The following is a 20,153-nucleotide window of genomic DNA, read 5'->3' on the forward strand; positions in this document are numbered from 1 at the left end:
CCAGGACATTAAATTTGTTAGTCTCTAAGGTGCCACAAGTACTCCTTTTCTTTTCTTCAGCTACTGTTATTTTTAAAGTGACCTCAACTCTAAGCACTTCCACCAGAACAAAAGTTCAAAATCATTGGAACTTTTCATTCTTTTTACCCTGTCTTAGAAGAACCATTTTCACTCCCTCAAAGAAGTAACAATGTGGTATCAAAAAATGTCAGGAGACATTTTGCCAGTTACATCTCTTGACATGAAGCATTTTTCAGACCAATGCAGGGAGTGCTTTTCTGGAAAGTTTGCTTACAGAACTTCATAAAGTTCTCCCCTTAAATGTGTGTTGATCACAAGAACAGTGTAAGAGAGCAAGAAGTGATCTTCCCTGGCAACTTGCATCAAATATTGAGAACTTTGTTCTAAGTCACTTAGAATGCCAGACAGAATAGGGCATTTTGTATGATGCTAGTCAGTTTGCATCTGTCTCCTGTGACTGTGATGTTCCATGAAGACAACTAATCCTTTTTTAGGGAAAAAAATGCAAACTATTAATTCAGTGTGGTGACCCTGTCAAAATACTGACATGAATAACAGTAACAGAACTTTACACAATGGGTATTTTTAATACCATGGGAGTTAGGGAATAATGCTAAATGCTTAAACTCAAAGACCCAGTTTCCTGTGTTGGCACCAGCACTAGCATTAAATGTCCACACATCAGGCATTTTTAAATCTCAGCTTTAAATAAACGTTAAGTGACATGCATTTGAACTTAAACAACATCCCATTTCTTTTGTGGGTGGCTGCAGTTCTAACAAAAAATTACCGTGCCCTCCATCTGTCAGGAAGAACATTTCTGTTTGCACATAATCCATTTAAGTCTCAGCTGTATGGCTGTAGTTTATGGGCTCTCTGAAGTGGTATTTGACTCACACAAGCATGTCTTAATTTTTACACCATTTCTCCTTGCTTGGGATAGATGCATGTACCTCAACTGAAATAATACATGCCTCGAAATCTCAAGCCTTTTGTCCCTAAGCTACCAGTTCAAATCCAGCCCTGATCAGCAATCGCAAGAGATGGGCTTGAATCAATCTTTGAAATAGGGTAGTTTGGACTCAAGTATGAGCTTGCCATTTCTATAAAGGACTGTACTAAATCCAAACACCTCTAAAGTTTGGGCAGTTACAAACACACATGCAGATCCACACTTTACGGCTCTCACTATCTCTAGTAATGATAGAGTTGTTACCAGAATCTGAGGGGTGTTTGGTGTCCTACTTGAAATGAATTGATGGCTTATATCCAGTTCTTCATGAACAAGTATCCACCTCATTCAAATCCCTCCCCAAACTTCATTTCTGCCCCTCACCTACAAGAAGCAAAGGAGTGGGAGAATGTAACAAACAAGGGAACAGAACCATCAAGCTCAGCATATACAGTAATGAGCAACAATGTAATCCAACTGCTGTCATTCTTGTGTTTCCTCTCCCCATTAGGGTTGCCAGTTTTGGTTGGATGTATTCCCAGAGGCTTCATCATATGACAGAATCTTTAATTAAAGATTAAGCTTTAATTCCTGGAGACTTCTGGAGAACCTTGGAGGGCTGGCAACCCTACTCCCCTTCCTGACCACAGATACACTATTTATGACCTCATGCATGGGCCAGGGGAGATTGAGCCTCCCCAAACAGCCTGGTGTGGCCCCGCCCACACTCTGCCCTCAGACCCTCTCCTGCACTTCCTGCTCTTCCGTGGCCCAGGCTGGCTGCGGCTGGGGCTGGGGCCGGTGCCATGCTACCTGCCTGGCACTGGGACTTCGCTGCACAGGGGCTCTGCACTTGCACCACCCAGTCGCCTGGCGATCCAGGCAGCCCGGGTCGGGTGGGGGCGCTAGCAGCCATAGTGGGGATGCTCTGGGCTCCTGTGGTGGAGTGGGGACAAAAAGGGAGATGGAAGGGCGGGGCCTTGGGCAGAAGGGGAGTGGCCAGGGGCTAGCCTCCCCCAACAGCCGGTTCACCAGCTGCCCATGACCTCATGTTCAATTTAAACTGCATAAGGCCAAGTCTTTATTTGTGTTTGTGAAGCATCCAGTACATTTTGGGAGGGGGCCCAAAAAAAAAAAACAAAAAAAACCAAAAACACACAACTGTGATAAATGGGGGGGGGGGAATGCTCCCTTTTATGGACACCCAGCCAGCAGCTACAAAAATCCCTCTTAGTAGCTGTTCTCTAATTGCTCTACCTGTAAAGGGTTAAAAAGTCTCACTGCTATGCATAGGTAAAAGGAAGTGAGTGGGCACCTGGCCAAAAGAGACAATGGGAAGGCTAGAACTTTTTAAAATTGAAATGGAGGCAAAGCGCTTAAAAGCAGAGACAGAGCTGAAGCACTTAGAGCTGGAAAAAGCTAAGCTGGGTCCACCAGGTAACCCTAACAGTCCTTCTCCAGGAACCGCTCTCCATTCCAAGAAATTCCCCACATACAAGGTAGACAGTGACACAGAGGCCTTCTTAGAAAATTCTGAAAGGGCCTGCCTTGGGTACAACATCCCAAAGATCAGTATATGGTGGAGCTGGGGCCACTACTCAGTGGACCCTTAGAGGTGGCAACTGAAAAGCCTAAAGAACACATGAACAAGTACGAACTTTTTGAACGAAAGGCCAGAATTATGATGGGGCTAACCCCAGAGCATTCCCGTCGGCGGTTCAGAGCCCTAAGGTGGAAACCAGACGTGGCATTTTCCCGACACGCCTACCACATTGTGAAACATTGGGATGCCTGGATATCAAGAGCAAGCGTTAAGTTTCTGGAAGATCTGTCTCCCCTCATACAAATGGAGCAGTTCTTAGAGGGTGTTCCTGAGGAAATAGAAAGGTACATCCTAGATGGGAAGCCCAAAACGGTAATCGAGGCGGGGAGATCGGAGCCAAATGGATGGAGGTGGAGGAGAAGAAGAAAGCTAGTAGCTGTTGGTGGGGATATCAGAAGGGGCAACCCGAGAGGACACCCCCTCATTGGAGTCAGTCCAAGGCCTCACCTCACAAGGAGGAGTCCTCCACACAGCTAGGAAGACCCCAGATGCCCTCTCGTCCCACCATCCTACTCTCCAACCACCCACCTCGCCCCAGCCCACAGTCAGCTGGGCAATGCTTTAAATTTAATGAGCTGGGGCATGTGAAGGCCAACTGCCCCAAGAGCACCAGCTGACTGCAATTCATCACCCCAGAATCCCAGAGAGCGCCTTCAGGTCCAGATGCCTCGCAAATACCCCCAGAGCAAAGGGAAACTGAGTGTGGACAGGAGAAAGACTACTGTGTGGAGAGACACTGGAGCACAGGTGTCAGCTATCCACCAATCCCCGATGGACACCAAATTCCACAGAAGCTCAAGTGACAGTGCAACCCTTTAAGGCAAACTATTAACTTGCCTACAGCCAAGTTGCCTGTCCAGTACAAGGACTGGTCAGGAATATGGACTTTTGCAGTCTGTGACAATTATCCCATTCCCATGCTGCTGGGAGAAGACTTAGCCAACCATGTGAGGCTAACAAAAAGGATGGTCACCCACAGCTAAACTAAACAGGCCTCCACCCTTAACTCCATTCCTCAGCCTCCTACAAGGACCCAGTCTGTGTCCCCTGATACCACAGGCCCGGGGACCCAGGCAGTGGTTGTGGAACCAGACCCCCAGACCAGAGTCTATGGCAACAATTGTAGATCCAGTTCCTGGGACCCAGCCAGAACTAGCCCAAGGATCGGAACCTGCAGAGCAGTCAGCACCAGAGCCCGTGATTACAACCCCACCAGAGTCAGGGGAGCCAGCACCAAAAGGTGCCATGGAACCTGCACCTGCACAGCAGCAGCTAAACTGGCACAAGAAGCTCAACTGGAGCCTGAAATACCACCTACTGCACCAGCAGAGAGCGGTTCACAGTCAACGGAGACCCCACCCCCCCATCATCACCTGCATCGCTTCCAGTGGGACCAAGCTCAAGTCCACAACCCAGCGAGGAACTGTCTCCAGCATCAAGGGAGCAGTTCCAGGCAGAGCAGGAAGCAGATGAAAGTGGATGGCAGCACGGAGCGACCCACCGCCTCTCAGCTCTTCTAATAGGTCCAGGTTTGTTGTAGGAGGACTCGTATACAAGGAAACCCTTTCTGGACACGAGAACTTGGTCACCTACTCTGAACGAACGCTCTCTAACACGTTTATCATACCAGGCCTTTTGCTCTTGCTGAAGACACCCAGAGGAAAGCTGTACATTCATGAATTTTGCCACCCGATGGCCGGAAGCAGTAGCTCTAAGCAACACCGGGGCTAAAAGCATGAGCCAGGCATTGGCAGACATTTTTGCCAAGGTAGGTTGGCCCTCAGACATCCTTACGGATTCAGGAACTAACTTCCTGGCAGGAACCATGAAATGTCTTTGGGAAGCTCATGGGATGAGCCACTTGGTTGCCATCCCTTACCACTATCAAGCAAATAGCCTAGAAGAGAAGTTTAATGGGACTTTGGGGGCCATGATACGTAAATTCATGAAAGAGCACTCCAATGATTGGGACCTAGTGTTGCAGCAGTTGCTCTTTGCCTACAGGACTGAACCACATCCCAGTTTGGGATTTTCACCCTTTGAACTCGTTTATGACCATGATATTAAGGGGCCATTACAGTTGGTGAAGCAGCAATGGGAGATGGTTACAACTTCTCCAGGAACTAACATTTTGGACTTTGTAACATATCTGCAAAACACCCTCACAGACACTCTAGCCTTTGCTCGAGAAAACCTACAGGATGCTCAACAAGAGCAAAGGGCCTGATATGATAAACATGCCAGAGAGCATTCCTTTGGAGTAGAAAAGGAGTACTTGTGGCACCTCAGAGACTAGCAAATTTATTTGAGCATAAGCTTTCATGCGCTACAGCTCACTTCATTGGATGCATGCAGTGGAAAATACAGTGGGGAGATTTATATACACAGAGAACATGAAACAATGGGTGTTACCATACACACTGTAACAAGAGTGATCAGGTAAGGTGAGCTATTACCAGCAGGAGAGCGGGGTGGGGAAAACCTTTTGTAGTGATAATCAAGGTGGGCCATTTCCAGCAGTTGACAAGAACGTCTGAGGAACAGTAGGGGGGGAAATAGTTTTACTTTGTGTAATGACACATCCACTCCCAGTCTTTATTCAAGCCTAATGTAATGGTGTCCAGTTTGCAAATTAATTCCAATTCAGCAGTCTCTCGTTGGAGTCTGGTTTTGAAGGTTTTTGTTGAAGAATTGCCACTTTTAGGTCTGTAATCGAGTGACCAGAGAGATTGAAGTGTTCTCCAACTGGTTTTTGAATGTTATAATTCTTGACGTCTGATTTGTGTCCATTTATTCTTTTACATAGAGACTGTCTGGTTTGGCCAATGTACATGGCAGAGGGGCATTGCGGGCACATGATGGCATATATCACATTGGTAGATGTGCAGGTGAATGAGCCTCTGATAGTGTGGCTGATGTGATTAGGCCCTATGATGGTGTCCCCTGAATAGATATGTGGACACAGTTGGCAACGGGCTTTGTTGCAAGGATAAGTTCCTGGGGTAGTGGTTTTGTTGTGTGGTTGTTGGTGAGTATTTGCTTCAGGTTGGGGGGGCTGTCTGTAAGCAAGGACCGGCCTGTCTCCCAAGATCTGTGAGAGTGACAGGTCGTCCTTCAGGATAGGTTGTAGATCCTTGATGATCCGTTGGAGAGGTTTTAGTTGGGGGCTGAAGGTGATGGCTAGTGGCGTTCTGTTATGTTCTTTGTTGGGCCTGTCCTGTTGTAGGTAACTTCTGGGTACTCTTCTGGCTCTGTCAATCTGTTTCTTCACTTCCGCAGGTGGGTAATGTAGTTGTAAGAATGCTTGATAGAGATCTTGTAGGTGTTTGTCTCTGTCTGAGGGGTTGGAGCAAATGTGGTTGTATTGTAGAGCTTGGCTGTAGACAATGGATCGTGTGGTGTGGTCTGGATGAAAGCTGGAGGCATGTAGGTAAGCATAGCGGTCAGTAGGTTTCTGGTATAGGGTGGTGTCTATGTGACCATTGCTTATTAGCACTACAGTGTCCAGGAAATGGATCTCCTGTGGACTGGACCAGGCTGAGGTTGATAGTGAGATGAAGTAGGTGACCAAGTCATGATCCTGAAAGCACTCCAGCCCAGTAAGTTGGAAGCATTGTGGGAGGGGCCATTTATGATCTGAAGGAGCCTGGGAGATGTTAATTATCTCATAGCATTCCCAGACCCTACCCTAAAACCCAAAGTACACCATGTTAATCTTCTAAAGCCCTTTTATTCCAGAGAAATCGAAGTTCTCCAGTTTACAGCCCAGGAGAGAGACGACGCTGAGTGGCCTGAAGGAGTCTACTATGAAGGGAAAAGCAACGCTGGCATAGAAGAGGTGAGCCTTTCCATAACCCTTGGGCTTAAGCAGCGACAGCAAATCCAGGAGCTGTGCACCAGCTGCACACCAATGTTTTCAGCCACCCCAAGATGGACAGAATGGGCATACCACTCCATTGACACAGGTGATGCTTGCCCAATTAGAGCCCAACCCTACCGGATGGCTCCTCAAGCCAAAACCGTAATAGAAAGGGAGATCAAGGACATATTACAGATAGATGTAATCCGCCCCTCTGAGAGTGCATGGGCCTCTATCTTTTTTAAGAACAGAATTGGATTTGTGTGTCTAAGAGGTTTGTGCATGTTGTTTAATTAGCTGGTGACAACAGCCGATTTCCCCCCCTCCCTTTTCCCCCCCCCCCTTCTTCTTTCTCAGCTCTTCCCCGGAAGGGGCATGAGGGTATCCCACAGGAAGGAATTCCCAAGTGCGCCTTTCTGGGCTCTCAAAGGGGTTCTGAACTTGGGTGGTGGCAGCATCTACCAATCCAAGGTCAGAGAAAAGCTGTAACCTTGGGAGCTTAATACAAGCCTGTAGTGGCCAGTATTAATTTTTAGAGTCCTTGCAGGCCCCACCTTCTGCACTCAAAGTGCCAGAGTGACACCAACCAAATAATAATAAAGTTAAACATTTTTTAAAAAAGTTAACGTCACAGTTGGTACCAATTGTTCCTTGTTTGAAGTCTCAACAGAGAAGCCAAGGACTGAATTCAAATTGAAACTGAACTAACTTAGAGGTAGCCCCTTTGGATTAGGATTGAGGCATAAGGCAATATAGGGAAGCTTGTGTTCCTAGAACCTATGCTGCACCTCATCTATGAGCAGGATTTCAGTAAACATGGAGGTCAATTCAGCAAGCATTAGCAGCTTTCAAAAATGCCATGTGTAAAGGGAACAAAGAACAAGATATGGGAAAAGAACTGCTGACAATCAGATCAGGGTGAGCATGCAGAGCATCAAGTCTCAGCAGGTAGCTGTGTCCAAAAAGTGAATCAAAAATCCTTCACAAACAGGAAAGTTCAGGTCAGAGAAGGCAGGAGGGAGGGGGTTGTTCTGCAGAGATTGGCAAGGTCTCCAATAACCTTTCTGAAGTTTAATATGACTGGGAGCATTTACAAGCTCAAGAACTGGGCCAAACTGAGAATGTAAATATTTGGTTTCAGTTCCCCAAACTTGTCAATATCTGCACTGCCAACCAAACCCCAAGTGCGGACCAAAACAAATGAAAAGCAATAGTTACATACACTGTACAACCGAGAGACAAAAGTAACACACACGGCATTTGGCATGAGAAAATGAAGTAACTTGTAAAGTAAAATGAATTTGGTTTTGCTTGCATTGGACAAGACTTACTGAAGAAGCTTGGTTTGAAACCTGATTTGGCTCAGTGATCATATGGGAAGTTCTAATAGCATAGTAAGACCAAAAAGAAAAGGAGTACTTGTGGCACCTTAGAGACTAACCAATTTGAGCATGAGCTTTCGTGAGCTACAGCTCACTTCATCAGATGCATGCCGTGGAAACTGCAGCAGACTTTATATATACACAGAGAATATGAAAAAATACCTCCTCCCACCCCATTGTCCAGCTGGTAATAGCTTATCTAAAGTGATCATCAGGTGGGCCATTTCCAGCACAAATCCAGGTTTTCTCACCCTCCACCCCCCCACACAAATTCACTCTCCTGCTGGTGATAGCCCATCCAAAGTGACAACTCTTTACACAATGTGCATGATAATAAAGTTGGGCCATTTCCTGCACAAATCCAGGTTCTCTCACCCCCTCACCCCCCTCCCAAAAACCACACACACAAACTCACTATCCTGCTGGTAATAGCTCATCCAAAGTGACCATTCTCCCTACAATGTGCATAATTAAGGTGGGCCATTTCCAGCACAAATCCAGGTTTTCTCACATCCCCCCACCCCCATACACACACAAACTACCAGCAGGATAGTGAGTTTGTGTGTGTGGTTTTTGGGAGGGGGGTGAGGGGGTGAGAGAACCTGGATTTGTGCAGGAAATGGCCCAACTTTATTATCATGCACATTGTGTAAAGAGTTGTCACTTTGGATGGGCTATCACCAGCAGGAGAGTGAATTTGTGTTGGGGGGTGGAGGGTGAGAAAACCTGGATTTGTGCTGGAAATGGCCCACCTGATGATCACTTTAGATAAGCTATTACCAGCTGGACAATGGGGTGGGAGGAGGTATTTTTTCATATTCTCTGTGTATATATAAAGTCTGCTGCAGTTTCCACGGCATGCATCTGATGAAGTGAGCTGTAGCTCATGAAAGCTCATGCTCAAATAAATCGGTTAGTCTCTAAGGTGCCACAAGTACTCCTTTTCTTTTTGCGAATACAGACTAACACGGCTGTTACTCTGAAACCTGTCATAGTAAGACCAAGGAGCTTTGGTCCCCCTCCCCCCTTAAAAAAAAAAAAAAAGCCTAACCACACAAGATGCTGAGTGTAATGAACTGTGATCACATACACAGAGACACCACAGTCATCAGCAGAGAGCAAACACATGAGCTTTACCACCAAAAGCAAGTGCTTCTCCCATGGAATTTAGTAGCAAAGGTAAAATTGTCAAAAGCTCCTAAGTGACTAAGGTACCCCAGTCATGCATTTTCAAAAGTGACTTAGGCACTTTAGAGCCTACATCCTACTGATTTTCCATTAGACTTAAGCTCCTGAGGTCCAGATCCTCCAAAGGTATTTAGGCACCTACCTTCACTTGAAATCAATGAGAGTTACACACCTAAATACCTTTGAGGATTTAGGATCTAAGTGCCTATGTCACTTCTGAAAATTGGATTTAGGCACCTAAATCACTTAGGAACTTTTAAAATTTTATCCATGCTCCTTTAGTTAGCTGTGAATAAGTTGGAGGGTGTTACAGTTATTGGGGCCATGATCACACATATTAAACCAGTATAGAACAGCCACACTTCCCCTGAAGTAGGGTTCATCCTCAACTGAAGGGTGCTCAGTACCTCACAGAAGAGGTTCAGTATCTTGAAGTACCAAGCCCCTACTGTCATACATTCTTTTGAGGGCTTCAGTGGAGTCATGCTTTTTCTCCCAGGGGTGAATTAGGCCCACCAAGATTATGCCTCTTACAGAAGCCACACAGAAAATCTTCAGTGCAGCCAGAAATAGAACTCAGGTCCCCTTATTCCCACCTATGTATATTAACAAAAAGCCCATCCTTTCTCCCCTAATCAAGTGAAAAAATACTGCAGGAAACTCAGCTATGCTTTACAGTTAAAATGCAGACCCTTCAATGCACTGAAAGCTGACCTCTTTACAAGGGGTTAGCCTCATTTCTTCAAATATCCCAACCCTAAAAATAGCTCGACTTGCTAAACGTACTTCAGCAGTTCCCGTCACTCGCAGATCCTAAGTAACTTTTTTTTTTTTTTTAAACTGGCAACATTTATTTAACCAGCAATTAAAAAAGGAGGCCCAGCCGCCCCAGTGATTCTTCCCAGCGGGTCTTAGATGTTTATGGAACACAATGAAAACAATAAAATCAGGCTATTCCATCAAGGCCTTGGCAAGGCTTCTCAACCCAGGATAGATTGGCATGGCACATTAAAGTCCACAGATTACACAATGGTTTACAGGGTCACCACTAATAAGGGGTCCTTTAAAAAAAAAAAGGATACTGTACATTTTAAAAGTCACTCATTTAAAGGAAAATTGTAGTGATTAGTTCTAATTTCCGAGGAATGGATTGAGGCTGGACTCTACATGCATCCACAAAGGTGGAGAAGGATAAAGGGAGCCTCTCTCCTTGTGTCCCATCCTAGTTACGATTGCAATCATTAAGCCAACCACCAGGGCTGCTCATGGCTAATGGCACGAGCCACCCTAAAAGAAGTGGGGAGAAAACAAGGCCATAATCCTTCCCCACCTCTGCACTGTCAGCTGGCTGTCAGAGAAGTGGAGTGCATGCTGTACAACTTAAAGATGTGAAGCAGCATCCATGCTCCCCTGTGCCTGGGAGACTTAATGTCTCCTGGAACACCCACTGAAGAGAGACGGCTTTAACATGCCGCCAGCCCTAAAGGCACAATTGATCCCATATATAGCTAAGTAAATAATAGACTGCTAAAAGGGAGCTAACAGTGCAATTTCAGGATGACAGAACTGGGCCCTATGTCACCATACAAGCAAGCGTGGCAGCTTCCTGCTACTTTAGTCATTCCTATTACTGTATGAAGTTTATCCATTTAAAAAAAATCATTGTCAACATACATGTTTTGTTAACTAGACAAAGGGATTATCATATTTTAATGAATTGCAGTTTTCCTTTAAATAACAACAATAATTTCCTGAAGTCTCAAAACTAAAGGAATTTTAATAATTAATGTGATTAAAGCCATTCCCAGTATTCAACCTGCCAACTAATAGAAAATTCTGATCTGATGTGTAGCCTGATAATCAACACGTAAAACAAATGACGACACCACAATTACATACATCACCAGCTCAATACTATTCTTAAATCTGAGATCCTGTCATTCCCAGTCTAGGTTAGGAATATTTCCACACACTGACTATATGTTAATCTTGAAAAAATCAAAACACACTAATTAAAACACTATTTAATACACTCCTATTTCATTCGAGGAAAAGTCCTAGAACCAAATTATTTACATTAACAACACAACTTCTTCCTTTATTTTCCATCAGTTTTGACTACTCTAGGTGGATATTATTGGATGATTTAATCATTGGCTATATACACTCAAATACCAAGAGACTGTTCTGAACTAGACATTAGGAGAATGATCCCAAAAAAGCCCATGTGATAATAAAAGAGGACTACAGCTAAACATTGTGTTATTCCAACATTATTATTGACATGTTCTGTACAAGCTGTGCTATGAACCCTGGTACATTTAGACTGGATAACAAGATCAAAAGTGCATTTCAGTAGTAAGACTGGACTCACAATGAGAAAGCCCTGTAATATTTTGCAGCTACTCTTTTGGTTGCAGTGACCTCCTGCTCCTTCGTGAGGCAAGCACTTGGTAACAATCCAGGAGAAAGAAAAGGAGTACTTGTGGCACCTTAGAGACTAACCAATTTATTTGAGCATGAGCTTTCGTGAGCTACAGCTCACTTCATCAGATGTTTACCGTGGAAACTGCAGCAGACTTTATATACACACAGAAATCATGAAACAATACCTCCTCCCACCCCACTGTCCTGCTGGTAATAGCTTATCTAAAGTGATCAACAGGTGGGCCATTTCCAGCACAAATCCAGGTTTTCTCACCCTCCACCCCCCCACACAAATTCACTCTCCTGCTGGTGCTAGCCCATCCAAAGTGACAACTCTTTACATAATCAAGTCGGGCTATTTCCTGCATAGATCAAGGTTTTCTCACATCCCCCCCACCCCCATACACACACAAACTCACTCTCCTGCTGGTAATAGCTCATCTAAACTGACCATTCTCCAGGTTTAAATCCAAGTTAAACCAGAACATCTGGGGGGGGGGGGTAGGAAAAAACAAGAGGAAACAGGCTACCTTGCATAATGACTTAGCCACTCCCAGTCTCTATTTAAGCCTAAATTAATAGTATCCAATTTGCAAATGAATTCCAATTCAGCAGTTTCTCGCTGGAGTCTGGATTTGAAGTTTTTTTGTTTTAAGATAGCGACCTTCATGTCTGTGATTGCGTGACCAGAGAGATTGAAGTGTTCTCCGACTGGTTTATGAATGTTATAATTCTTGACATCTGATTTGTGTCCATTTATTCTTTTACGTAGAGACTGTCCAGTTTGACCAATGTACATGGCAGAGGGGCATTGCTGGCACATGATGGCATAGATCACATTGGTGGATGTGCAGGTGAACGAGCCTCTGATAGTGTGGCTGATGTTATTAGGCCCTGTGATGGTGTCCCCTGAATAGATATGTGGGCACAATTGGCAACGGGCTTTGTTGCAAGGATAAGTTCCTGGGTTAGTGGTTCTGTTGTGTGGTATGTGGTTGTTGGTGAGTATTTGCTTCAGGTTGCGGGGCTGTCTGTAGGCAAGGACTGGCCTGTCTCCCAAGACTTGTGAGAGTGTTGGGTCATCCTTTAGGATAGGTTGTAGATCCTTAATAATGCGTTGGAGGGGTTTTAGTTGGGGGCTGAAGGTGACGGCTAGTGGCGTTCTGTTATTTTCTTTGTTAGGCCTGTCCTGTAGTAGGTAACTTCTGGGAACTCTTCTGGCTCTATCAATCTGTTTCTTTACTTCTGCAGGTGGGTATTGTAGTTGTAAGAAAGCTTGACAGAGATCTTGTAGGTGTTTGTCTCTGTCTGAGGGGTTGGAGCAAATGCGGTTGTATCGCAGAGCTTGGCTGTAGACGATGGATCGTGTGGTGTGGTCAGGGTGAAAGCTGGAGGCATGCAGGTAGGAATAGCGGTCAGTAGGTTTACGGTATAGGGTGGTGTTTATGTGGCCATTGTTTATTAGCACTGTAGTGTCCAGGAAGTGGATCTCTTGTGTGGACTGGACCAGGCTGAGGTTGGTGGTGGGATGGAAATTGTTGAAATCATGGTGGAATTCCTCAAGGGCTTCTTTTCCATGGGTCCAGATGATGAAGATGTCATCAATATAGCGCAAGTAGAGTAGGGGCTTTAGGGGACGAGAGCTGAGGAAGCGTTGTTCTAAATCAGCCATAAAAATGTTGGCATACTGTGGGGCCATGCGGGTACCCATAGCAGTGCCGCTGATCTGAAGGTATACATTGTCCCCAAATGTGAAATAGTTATGGGTAAGGACAAAGTCACAAAGTTCAGCCACCAGGTTAGCCAGGGGACACCATCACAGGGCCTAATAACATCAGCCACACTATCAGAGGCTCGTTCACCTGCACATCCACCAATGTGATCTATGCCATCATGTGCCAGCAATGCCCCTCTGCCATGTACATTGGTCAAACTGGACAGTCTCTACGTAAAAGAATAAATGGACACAAATCAGATGTCAAGAATTATAACATTCATAAACCAGTCGGAGAACACTTCAATCTCTCTGGTCACGCAATCACAGACATGAAGGTCGCTATCTTAAAACAAAAAAACTTCAAATCCAGACTCCAGCGAGAAACTGCTGAATTGGAATTCATTTGCAAATTGGATACTATTAATTTAGGCTTAAATAGAGACTGGGAGTGGCTAAGTCATTATGCAAGGTAGCCTGTTTCCTCTTGTTTTTTCCTACCCCCCCCCCCCAGATGTTCTGGTTTAACTTGGATTTAAACCTGGAGAATGGTCAGTTTAGATGAGCTATTACCAGCAGGAGAGTGAGTTTGTGTGTGTATGGGGGTGGGGGGGATGTGAGAAAACCTTGATCTATGCAGGAAATAGCCCGACTTGATTATGTAAAGAGTTGTCACTTTGGATGGGCTAGCACCAGCAGGAGAGTGAATTTGTGTGGGGGGGTGGAGGGTGAGAAAACCTGGATTTGTGCTGGAAATGGCCCACCTGTTGATCACTTTAGATAAGCTATTACCAGCAGGACAGTGGGGTGGGAGGAGGTATTGTTTCATGATTTCTGTGTGTATATAAAGTCTGCTGCAGTTTCCACGGTAAACATCTGATGAAGTGAGCTGTAGCTCACGAAAGCTCATGCTCAAATAAATTGGTTAGTCTCTAAGGTGCCACAAGTACTCCTTTTCTTTTTGCGAATACAGACTAACACGGCTGTTCCTCTGAAACCTGTCATTATGCAAGGCACTGCATTTAGCCGTATGGAGTGGAAATCTATCAACTGCATGAAGAAACTTGTACAGATACAGACAGACATCATCTTCCTTTCCAAATGCAAACAGATGGACATCGTACCAAAAGGACTGAAGGTCAAAAATCCATTACAATCTACATACCACACAGACTATGCTGACAGCTTGTGCCTCACGCTCTCAAAGAAACTGCGGAATCACCTGATCAAGATCCTCTACAGCAAACAGGGAAAGATTAAGAATGAGCTCTCAAAAATGGATACTCTCATAAAGAACCAACCTTCCACACAAACTTCCTCGTGGCTGGATTTTACTAAAACTAGACAAGCCATTTACAACGCACACTTTGCTTCTCTACAAAAGAAAAAAGACACTAAACTTTCTAAACTACTACATGCTACAAGGGGCCACAGCAATGGTTCCCTCACCCCACCTAGCAATATTGTTAACCTATCCAACTATACTCTCAGCCCAGCAGAAGCAGCTGTTCTATCTCGGGGCCTCTCCTTCTGCCCCTCCACCCCCACGAACATGATACAGTTCTGTGGTGACCTAGAATCCTATTTTCGACGTCTCCGTCTCAAGGAATATTTCCAAAATACCTCTGAACAACATACTAATCCACAGAGGTCTCCCTGCCAACACTACAGAAAGAGGGATTCTAGATGGACTCCTCCTGAAGGTCGAAACAGCAGACTGGACTTCTACATAGAGTGCTTCCGCCGACGTGCACGGGCTGAAATTGTGGAAAAGCAGCATCACTTGCCCCATAACCTCAGCCATGCGGAACGCAATGCCATCCACAGCCTCAGAAACAACTCTGACATCATAATCAAAAAGGCTGACAAAGGAGGTGCTGTTGTCATCATGAATAGGTCGGAATATGAACAAGAGGCTGCTCGGCAGCTCTCCAACACGAGTTTCTACAAGCCATTACCCTATGATCCCACTGAGAGTTACCAAAAGCAACTACAGCATTTGCTCAAGAAACTTCCTGAAAAAGCACAAGATCAAATCCGCACAGACACACCCCTGGAACCCCGACCTGGGATATTCTATCTACTACCCAAGATCCATAAACCTGGAAATCCTGGGCGCCCCATCATCTCAGGCATTGGCACCCTGACAGCAGGATTGTCTGGCTATGTAGACTCCCTCCTCAGGCCCTACGCTACCAGCACTCCCAGCTACCTTCGAGACACCACTGACTTCCTGAGGAAACTTCAATCCATCGGTGATCTTCCTGATAACACCATCCTGGCTACTATGGATGTAGAAGCCCTCTACACCAACATTCCACACAAAGATGGACTACAAGCCGTCAAGAACACTATCCCCGATAATGTCACGGCTAACCTGGTGGCTGAACTTTGTGACTTTGTCCTTACCCATAACTATTTCACATTTGGGGACAATGTATACCTTCAGATCAGCGGCACTGCTATGGGTACCCGCATGGCCCCACAGTATGCCAACATTTTTATGGCTGATTTAGAACAACGCTTCCTCAGCTCTCGTCCCCTAAAGCCCCTACTCTACTTGCGCTATATTGATGACATCTTCATCATCTGGACCCATGGAAAAGAAGCCCTTGAGGAATTCCACCATGATTTCAACAATTTCCATCCCACCACCAACCTCAGCCTGGTCCAGTCCACACAAGAGATCCACTTCCTGGACACTACAGTGCTAATAAACAATGGCCACATAAACACCACCCTATACCGTAAACCTACTGACCGCTATTCCTACCTGCATGCCTCCAGCTTTCACCCTGACCACACCACACGATCCATCGTCTACAGCCAAGCTCTGCGATACAACCGCATTTGCTCCAACCCCTCAGACAGAGACAAACACCTACAAGATCTCTGTCAAGCTTTCTTACAACTACAATACCCACCTGCAGAAGTAAAGAAACAGATTGATAGAGCCAGAAGAGTTCCCAGAAGTTACCTACTACAGGACAGGCCTAACAAAGAAAATAACAGAACGCCACTAGCCGTCACCTTCAGCCCCCAACTAAAACCCCTCCAACGCATTATTAAGGATCTACAACCTATCCTAAAGGATGACCCAACACTCTCACAAGTCTTGGGAGACAGGCCAGTCCTTGCCTACAGACAGCCCCGCAACCTGAAGCAAATACTCACCAACAACCACATACCACACAACAGAACCACTAACCCAGGAACTTATCCTTGCAACAAAGCCCGTTGCCAATTGTGCCCACATATCTATTCAGGGGACACCATCACAGGGCCTAATAACATCAGCCACACTATCAGAGGCTCGTTCACCTGCACATCCACCAATGTGATCTATGCCATCATGTGCCAGCAATGCCCCTCTGCCATGTACATTGGTCAAACTGGACAGTCTCTACGTAAAAGAATAAATGGACACAAATCAGATGTCAAGAATTATAACATTCATAAACCAGTCGGAGAACACTTCAATCTCTCTGGTCACGCAATCACAGACATGAAGGTCGCTATCTTAAAACAAAAAAACTTCAAATCCAGACTCCAGCGAGAAACTGCTGAATTGGAATTCATTTGCAAATTGGATACTATTAATTTAGGCTTAAATAGAGACTGGGAGTGGCTAAGTCATTATGCAAGGTAGCCTGTTTCCTCTTGTTTTTTCCTACCCCCCCCCCCCAGATGTTCTGGTTTAACTTGGATTTAAACCTGGAGAATGGTCAGTTTAGATGAGCTATTACCAGCAGGAGAGTGAGTTTGTGTGTGTATGGGGGTGGGGGGGATGTGAGAAAACCTTGATCTATGCAGGAAATAGCCCGACTTGATTATGTAAAGAGTTGTCACTTTGGATGGGCTAGCACCAGCAGGAGAGTGAATTTGTGTGGGGGGGTGGAGGGTGAGAAAACCTGGATTTGTGCTGGAAATGGCCCACCTGTTGATCACTTTAGATAAGCTATTACCAGCAGGACAGTGGGGTGGGAGGAGGTATTGTTTCATGATTTCTGTGTGTATATAAAGTCTGCTGCAGTTTCCACGGTAAACATCTGATGAAGTGAGCTGTAGCTCACGAAAGCTCATGCTCAAATAAATTGGTTAGTCTCTAAGGTGCCACAAGTACTCCTTTTCTTTTTGCGAATACAGACTAACACGGCTGTTCCTCTGAATCCAGGAGAAGTACATCTGATTTTCCCACCAAATGAACTGTTGAAGCAGTTCCTTTAGCTCTTCAGCTCAGTCTATCTTGGGATCACAAACTTTTCTATTCAAGTCCAGGTGGCTCATCTATTCTTTATAATATGTGTGCAAATATTCAGCTGGCTGGGCTGTGTGAATGAGCAGGGAGGAGAAAAGACAAATTCTTACAGCTGTCCTTACTTCTATGGATCAAGGCTGAGAAGAAACACAGTTAGAGTCTAAAACTATGGGCCACATCTTCAGCTGGCATAAATTAGCTCCTCTCCACTGAAGAGGCTTGGGCAATTTACATCAGCTGAGGACCTAGGCCTGCATGTGCAGTTATGTCTCCAAACCAGAGAATAAAACTCTATGCTACTTTTAAGTGCCCATACCACACAACATTCCATCCTTGTGCAAATATAGTTATAACTTACCATAAACACTTTCTTTTCTTTTTTCCCCAAAAGGGCAACCTTAAAATATCTTTTACTTTCTTTAAAAAAGAAAAAGCCTGACAGCTGGGTTTGGTGACATAACCAATTGATATCTGAGGAGAACAAACAATACACTAGAAGAAAAATAGCTTTAGTACTGAAGCACAGTATGAAAGGTACACAATCAAAGTGATGCACAAGCGCCCCCTGTCCACCGCACGGCGCAATAAAAGCAAATCTAGGGGAAGAGAGACTTTCTTACCAAAGTCCCTCTCAAAATCCATCCGAACTAGTGACAGAGGGATATAGCTTAAAACACAAAGAATTCCCAGCGTCCGGGGAGACACAAAGACACCGCTGAGTGTGGGAGTGTGAAGATCGCTCATCAGGAATCTCCTTCCACACTTTCCTGACCCTCTGCAGCCCGCTCCCCAGCTAGCTGCTAATATCTATTGTTCTGCACAGCCACACAAAGCCAGCAGCTCATTAAAACATACACACTCCCTGTCCCCTCCTGTACCGAGCAGAGAGGAGGAAGGATCTTAGGTCTCAGAGATAATAAATCTTACCAAGAGTCACCTACCAGATTTCTGCCTCCATCTCCCCTGCAGAAAGGAGACCTAGTTAATCTCCCATACACACCCCAGCACGGTTTTAGGCTCTTACCTAGGCTGCTGCCCAGAGCCGAAAGAATGCAGATGCAAATTCCAGCTGTTGCAGCTTGCTGGACGCCTCCAGTTCTGATCTCCTAGTCTGGCCAGAGGCAGCTTTTTGGAAAAGCTGGGAAGAGGGGGAGGGAGAGGGAGAGAGAGAAATATGCAAAGACAGGAAGTGGAGACAGCAGCGGCCAGTGCGGGAGATTAATGGGAACCAGTAACCCAGCAGCCAACAAAGGAACCTGCTTCCTAATCACAGCCTTCCTGGCTTCTGCTGCAGCCAACGCCACAAAAAAGGGCTGCCTTCACAAAGGAGAAGTCATTGCCCTCCCCAGCACGCAACCCCCAAACTGATTTCTAGTCCCAGGGAGATATGCGAAGCTTTGGATTGTCTGCAGAGTGACAGCCCCAGGGAGCATATGGATCCTGGCCAGGCAGAGGGGACCAATCCCCCCAGGCAGCAGCAAAGGGCAATACTGCGTGGTCCTTGGGGTCAGATTGAAATGAACGAGACAGGGGAACTATTGCCCTCATTTATTTTTAAGTGGACTCTTGTATTTTATTGTATTATTTATTATTTGTATTAAACAAGAAAACCTCTCTTTTAGGGAAGCCAGCGTTGTCAGGAGCAAAACAAACTGCAACTTTCTGTCATTTTCATAGACAGACACAGACCCTCATGTAGACCACATGGTTTTAATCACAGGAGAAGAAGTGAATCTGATAGTATGCATGGAAACTGTGAGAGCTTGGGGTGAGAGAACCGACTTACAAAAATCTAAAAAGTTCTCCAAACTCATAATGAAAGAGTATTAAGGTCACGGTATAAATCTTCAAAGGATGGGGAAGAGAGGAAACAGCATGCATATGAACTTCATTAATGGTATCTGTTGTACCGCTCCAGTCTGCTAGGGCTAGCCTTACTCATAACAATACTGTAATGAACTCCTCCCTAGTGGATGGGAACAAAACTGTCCAACTATGGGTCCTAAGCCCTATAGCCACTAAGAGACAAAATAAATGTGAGACCCTGATCCTGCACCCAAATGGAGCCCGCACTGATCCAGTTGTGTGATCAGAGACAAACCAAAATTTAAGGGAACATGAAGATATTGGAATGGTGTACCTGGCAAAGAGAACATGGTGCCACTTTTCTAGATGTCTATTGAATACCCACAGAGCACACTAGCACCTTATGGGCCAAATCCTTAGCATTGATTTCAGTGCACCTACACCAATGGGTAGCCGCATTGAAATTTACCACTGAGAACCTGGCCCACAATGTTTAATGTAATATAAATATGGATCATCCTATTAAAGACCCACATTGCCAGCAATTAGCTGCAATAGCCAGTTGGTTTATTTGTGAAATTAATGGGGGGGGGGTGACAAAAACACAAAAGTCTTGCATAGGTAAATATTTATATAGAGATAAATCACATCATGACATGTTAAGTGAAAGGAAAAAGATCAGAAAGGCAACAAATCAGGAAAACACAAGGGCCAGATTTGTAAAGGTATTCAGGCACTTAATTCAAGGGGAATTGGCCACCTAAATACCTTTAAAATTCTGGCCGTATGGCATTTGCTTCATTTTATGCATGTGCTTAAATCCCATTGACTTCAATGGGACCTAATCCTATAGTTAGAATTACGCACATGCTTACCTCCTTACCTGCTTTACTGAATCAAGACAGAGGGGACAGAGATTTTCTCAGTTTCCACAGCACACATA

General features: G+C 45.1%; 1 protein-coding gene across 9 annotated transcripts in view; it reads right to left on the reverse strand.

The window, feature by feature from the left end:
* The window catches only part of DENND2B (DENN domain containing 2B), a 308,156-nt gene that overhangs the window by 281,667 nt on the left and 6,336 nt on the right, over nucleotides 1-20,153 (reverse strand). For 3 of the 9 annotated variants that reach the window (XM_073347506.1, XM_073347513.1, XM_073347507.1), the window contains exon 1: nucleotides 18,429-18,591. The exons of 2 other annotated variants lie outside the window; for them this stretch is intronic. The gene's annotated coding sequence lies outside the window, so the exon portion shown is untranslated. 4 more of the 9 variants (XM_073347517.1, XM_073347519.1, XM_073347510.1 and 1 more) reach the window with 4 other exon arrangements.

This window comes from Lepidochelys kempii, chromosome 6 (genome assembly GCF_965140265.1).
Source record: "Lepidochelys kempii isolate rLepKem1 chromosome 6, rLepKem1.hap2, whole genome shotgun sequence".
In the NCBI taxonomy this organism is placed as follows: domain Eukaryota; kingdom Metazoa; phylum Chordata; order Testudines; family Cheloniidae; genus Lepidochelys; species Lepidochelys kempii.